Genomic DNA, 6,503 nt, shown 5'->3' with positions numbered 1-6,503 from the left:
CCCCCCCCGCGGCCCTCCCCAAAACCGGAGACTCACCATCCCCGGGGTGTTCGGCCCCCGGCGCCAGCCCATACCCGCGGTGCCCGGGCTGGTGGCACACGGGGAAATCGAGGCCTGGAGGAGGGAGGACAGATGAGCTGGACGGGGCAGAGGGACCCCCCCGGAGCACCCCTGACCCTGCGGGGGAGGGGGGGGAAGCCAGCCCCCCCGACCCCCCCCCGGGGTGGTTTTAAACTAAAACAGGGGAGATTTGGGGGTGTCGGGAAGAAATTCCGCCCTGGGAGGGTGGGGAAGCCCTGGCACAGGTTGCCCAGAGAAGCTGTGGCTGCCCCTGGATCCCTGGGAGTGCCCAAGGCCGGGTTGGACGGGGCTCGGAGCAGCCTGGGCTGGTGGAAGGTGTCCCTGCCCAGGGCACGGGGTGGGACTGGATGGGCTTTACAGTTTCTTCCAACCCAAACCATCCTGGGATTCCACGAAACGGGAAGACGAGGCACAGTTGGAACCATTCCCGGGCCAAGGACCGGAGCTGGCTCCCCGCTCCTCTCTCCCCACGGATCCTCCACGGGTCCCACCCAGCCCTGCCTTGCCCGCGGGTCCCCACCCTGCCCGCGGGTCCCCACCCTGCCCCGGTCCCACCCACACGCCGTGCCCCTGCCCAGGGGCTCAGCCCAGCCCACCGTGGATCCCCGAGGTCCTGCCCTGAGCCTGGTCCCACCCCCACCCAGGGCCCCCGTCCTGCCCCCGATCCATCCCCACGCCCAGGTCACCGTCCTGCCCCCCCCCGACCCCATCCCCACCCACGGCCACCAGCCTGGCCCTCATCCACTCCTTCTCACGGCCACCGTCCCGCCCCCCATCCCTCCACCACCCCACCCCGGTCCCTGTCCCGCCCCGAGACCCCCGAGGGCTGACACGAAGGACAGAGGAGCGGGAGAAGCCACCACGGGACGAGGCAGATGTGGGTGGCACCGGGGACAAGGGCTCCTGCCCCCTCAGGCTCCCCCTTGGAGACGGAGGGAATCGCCCCAAACAAGGGGTCTGGGGGGAGTGGGAGCCCCTCACCCCGCTGGGAAAAGCGCTGGGTCGCGTTTGGAGCGGGGGGGGCGAGGGGGGCGGCAATTCTTCCGCATGAGTTGCCCCTTTGAAAGCTCGTCTCGGGGCTTTGTGAGAGTGTCAGGCAGGAAGAATGGAGGGGGGGGGGCAGCGGGGCAGGCAGAGGGGAGGGGGCTGCCCGGGACCGTGGTGGAACTGGGGAGGGAAAGGGGAACGGGAGATGAGGAGGAACGGGGGGGGGGGGCTCACCTGCCCGCTGGACCCTGGGCCTCACAGGAAAGTTTGGGGATTAGCCCCAGAGGAGCCTCCTGCCCGACCCCTCACCCTGCCCGACCCCCTCACCCTGCCAGGCTAACGGCGGGCACAGAGGGAGGGGGGGCTGCACCCACCCCCCAACTCCACAGACCTGCGTGGGGGGGCTTGCAGGGACACCTTCCACTAGCCCAGGTTGCTCCAAGCCCCGTCCAAGCCGGCCTTGGGTGACACTTCCAGGGCTGGGCACACGGAGCACACGGAGCACACACGTGTGGCACAGCGTGGCACCTCACACGGGGAACACACACACCTCAGCACCCCCAGTTCTCACACCACCTCCCTGCCCAGGGCTGTGCTCCCCCTGTGCCCCCCTCCAGCACCTCCTGTGCCCCCTCCAGCACCTCCTGTGCCACCCGGGGGCAGGTTTGGGGTCCCTCTGGTCCCCCGCACCCACCGAGGTGCAATGATGGGTGAGGGTCCCGCTGTGCTGGGTGCAGGCAGGGAGAGGTTTGCTGAGCAGAGCCAGCCTGGCAAGGTGGGTGCCAGGAGGGCGTCAGGTGGGCACGACGCAGTGCCACGACTCCCCAGTGCCCCACATCCCCCCACCGAGCACCGGCACAGCACCAAAACCACCCAAACCCCACCGCTCCCGGCCCCGGGACGCTCCCCCCGGCTCATGGGGTCCCCGAAGCCCCGAGCCGAGGAGGCTGGATGGGGCCGGGAACGCCGGGAGCCAATGGGAAGCAACGGGAAGCAATGGGAACCATCCGGCGTCTCGCCCACCGCCGCGCTCGCCTCCCCCGCCGGCCGCACACCGCCACGGCCCACCCAAGTCGCAGCCTTTGGGCATAAATTTGAGAGCCAGGCGCAGGCGGGATGAGGGGAATCTTCCCTCGCTCTCCTCCTGCCAAGAAACTCAAACTGAAACACATTCCTGCTCCTCTCTGCCAAGAAAACCAGGAGCGCAGCCAGCGGCGGGAGCTCTCGGAGCAGGGCTGGCTCCAGACGCCGAAACGCGGCGCGGGAGGGGGGTCAGGGCTGGCCGCCCCCCTCCCCCCCCAGCTCTTCGCCTTTTATTTCCTGCAAACACATCTAAAATCTGTCATCTGGCTCCAGTTTCCTGAGGACACTGGGGGGACGGGGTGGGGGGGAGAGGGAAGGAGACGGAGGGAGGGAAAGGGGATGGAGGGAGCTCGTGGCGCGGGACGACGTCGGGACGGTGACACCGAGGGGGGGTGGGAGCAGAGAGAGACCCCAAAAGTGATGGGTGGTGGGAGCAGAGAGACCTCGGCGCTGCCGGGTGATGGAGCAGGGACGGGGGGAAGGAGGGAGAGGCAGAGGTGGGCACGGATGGCCCTGGGACACCAGGGGAGGAGGTGGCTGTAACCTCCCACCCTGGGACGGGGCAGACCCCCACCCTGGCACCCCACTGCACCCCGGGATGGGGCAGACCACCCACCCCAGCTCCCCGTGACGCTGCAGACCCCCACCCCGGGTCCCACACGCGCCGGGAACGCTCCTGTTCCCCCCCCTGCCCGCAGTGGTGGGTACTGCAGGGCCCCCCCTCCCCAGCCCAGCCCCCGGGGGGTGACGGGGGGTCCCCCCGAGCCCCCAGCCCCGGCAGGGTTAACCCTCCCCGGAGCCCCACTGTGGAGGAATGTGATGTCAGGGCTGGATTAGCCCCCGCGGTCCCGGAGCCCGGCCGAGCTGTGTGTGGCACAATCCATCACCCGCCGGCACAGCCCCCAGCGTGGGGGGCCGGGGGGGCCCGGGGGGGGGCTGCGGGCGTGGGGCAGCCGTGCTGCTGTCATTGCCTGTGTGAACACACGTGTTCTCTGCGTGTCTGTGTGTGAACACACGTGTTCTCTGCTTGTCTGTGTGTGTGCACACGTGTTCTCTGTGTGTCTCTGTGTGTGCACTGGCATTTGGGGGTCACGGGGCAGTTGTTCTGGGGGGCAACACCAGCCTGGTGACACCGAGGGGTGGTGGGAGCGGAGACCCCCCAAAATGGTGGGAAGGTGGGAGAGAGACTGTGGGAAGGAGAGAGACGGACGTGGCCGTCTCTGACACCCCTGGAGTGTTTGGACTCATGGATGTGAGTCTCGGGACTCACGGGCACGTCTGCATCCATGTGGGATGTGCACGTGTGTGTGTGGGGAGCTCCAACAGCCAAGGGAGGGCCCAGTCACCCCAAATCCTCGCTGAGGGAGGAGCACGGGAGGGCCAGAGCAGGGAGAAGAGGCAGGCAGAGAGCAGGGTGTGGTGGTGTGGCAGGGGCCAGGGTGTGTGTCCCTCCCAGAAGACCCCTTGGTACCCTTTTCACCCCCTCAGGAGAGGCAGAGTCTCCCCTGGAGTAGGTGACCCCCCCCAGCCCACCATGGGCACAGCCACCCCTGGCAGCCCCAAGATCACCTAACCCTAACCCCTAAACCCGACCCCAACCCTGGGCTGCAGGTCTCCTGGTTGGCAGAGACCCTCCAGCTCCCCCAGCGACAGTCCAGGATCACAGGGACACATCCCAGCTCCCTGCCAGGACAGGGGGGCCCGGCAGGGTCACCCCACTCCTCCCAGCAGGGAGATGCCCCCCTGGAACAAGCCCCTTTTCCCTGCCCCGGGACCCCGCTCTGTGCTCAGAGCTGCTTCCCCTGACCCCACACGTTTCTGGGCTCTGCCTCCAGCAGAAGCGACGTGCAGACCCCCCACCTGCCCCCCCTGACCCCCCCCTTAGGCCGGGCTTTAGGGCCAAGCCCCAGCCCCTCCGCATGGGGCAGCTAATCTGCCCAGGCCCACGGCCCCACAAAGCACATCGCTTCAGGTTCAGGGGGTCTGAAAGGGGACGACTCAGGGTCACGATCCCGTGCTGGTGGGGGCTGCCGAGCTCGTTCCAAGGTGGTCCCTGGCCTGGAAAAGCTGAGACGGGGAAGCAGCGGCTTCGGGGGACGTTTACGCCGGTGCGGAGGGAAAGGGGCAGAGACGTCCCCGCCAGGACAGGCTCGGGACATCCCCCCGCTCCATCCGCCCTCCCCCGGCCCCGTCACACGTCCTCATTCCCCACCCAATCCCGAAATCCTTCCCTGCCCTTCGCACCACTCCCAGGGAGGACCGGAGGTCCCTCCCCGGGGCCACTCACCCCTCCAGGTGTCCCCCGGCACCCCAACGCCGCATCTCGGGGGGGGGCAAAACCATCCACCCCTCGCTCCCACGTGCACCCACACCCACCCGGGGCCGTGCCCTGACACGTCCCTGGACAGGTTGCCACAGGCTGGCACACGTGTGCCTGGGGAAGGGGAAGGCAGGCAGCCCGATCCTGCGCACCCAGGGCAGGGATAACCCACGGAGGGGGGGCTGCAGGCTGCTGTTCCCCCTGGGAAGGAGGGACCCCCAGCCCTCCAGCACAGCAGAACCGCTCAGGAAGCCGTGGCAGGCCGGGGAAGGGGCGGGGGGGGCTCCATAGGTGGTCCCTGGGCGGTCGCTGCCCGTTGTTTGCTTTGGCCCCCAGCACACGCTGCCCCCCCAAATCGCCCCCCTACAGCCACTCCCCGACCCCCACCTTCACCAGGCTGGGTGGGGAAAAGGTTTTGGGGTGAGGGTAAGGGGGGGGCAACACACACGAGGCAGCAGCTGCTACAAGGAATTTTTATGCTTCCCTCTTCCTCCCCGGCGCTGGAGGGAAGCAGCAACACGGAACATGTGGGACCCATAAAAGCTCTGAGTCACGGCTGTGGGAGCCCCTGGCAGGCCCTGCTCCTTCCCATGGCATCGAGCATCATCCCATCCCAGCACCCAGGGACACGGGGGCTGGGGACATCCCGGCCATCCCGCCATCCCGAGGGATCGGAGCTGGGACAGGGCAGGCAGCGGGATCCACCCTCCTGCTGCAGTCAGGGGACTCACACTGGGCCTGTTCCCACTCCAACAGCTCCATCCTGCAGGATTCCTCCAAAGATGGGAAGAGGAGGATGTGCAGGACCCGGCAGGGACTCCGGCATCCATTAAAGGATGGGACATATGACAGGAATCCTGTTAATCTGTGGAAATGCCTGTGGCTTCATGTGCTGAGCACGGAGCAAGGCAGCACCCTTGGGGATTTAGGGAGCTTCCTGGGGTAGGAGACCCTTCTGTCTGCTGAGAGGTGGTGGAATGAGTGTCCTTGGGCTGTTCCTGAAATCCCCAGCCATCCTTCTCCTGCTGGGATCCATTTGTCTCTCCTGAAGGATCTGCCCCGAGTGGTGGTGGCCTGTTCCTTGGCTGGAGACCTACTCTGTCCCCACAGAGCAACCCCATCCCCTTGAAGACGTCCTCTGCCCCCCTGGGGGCACCAGACAGGGCTCTGTTCCCCTAAATCCGGGCTGGGAGTTGGACAGTGGGGTTTCCACATCTGGAAACACCCCCCAGCCTCACCCTGGACGCAGCAGAGCTGAAACCCGACCCTGCTCTGCCGCTTGTTCCCACTCCGAGGCAGCTCTTTCATTTTATTTTATCAGCTGCTCACCTCGTTATCCTGCAGCTTCCCAAGGGCTGGGATGTGCCACAGGGACTGAGGTGGGCACACACTCAGCCTCGTGACCAGCCTTCCAACTCCTGGCCCTGGGCAGGGAACCCCAAAAATCCCCCCACGAGCGTCACCCAAACGCTCCTTGAGCCGTGCACACGTGAACACACATGGACACACGTGTACACACGTGTACAGGGGGGCACCTGTGCGGGTGTGGGGATGTGCAGGGTGTGCACACACGTGCAGCAGGTTGGAGTGGTGGGAAGAGCAGCATTCCCCAGGGATAAGGGGCTGGCACTGTGGTTGTGGGGTGCCACTCACAGCGGCGGCACCGAACGAAGGGCCCTCGTGTCTTCCGGCCTGTCCACCCTCAGAATCAGGGAATCACGGAATCATTAAGGTTGGGAAAAGCCCTCCGAGATCACCGAGTCCAACCACTAGGCCAGCACTGACAGGGCCACCACTAACCCACGTCCCCAAGTGCCACATCCACATGTTTTCTGAACAATTCCAGGGACGGCGACTCCGCCACTGCCTGTTCCAGCGCCTGATTACCCTTTCAGGGCAGGAATTTTCCCTGATATCCAACCTGAACCTAACATGGTGCGAATTCCCAGGTTCTGGACAGTGAGCCACGGATCCCACTCCGAGCCTGAGCTCTTCACCCGCCTCCCCACAGCCTGTCCCACCCGGGCAGCGT

Source organism: Neopelma chrysocephalum, unplaced genomic scaffold (assembly GCF_003984885.1).
Source record: "Neopelma chrysocephalum unplaced genomic scaffold, ASM398488v2 Primary Assembly neopelma1_182858, whole genome shotgun sequence".
NCBI classification, from domain to species: domain Eukaryota; kingdom Metazoa; phylum Chordata; class Aves; order Passeriformes; family Pipridae; genus Neopelma; species Neopelma chrysocephalum.
This window is presented reverse-complemented; position numbering follows the sequence as displayed.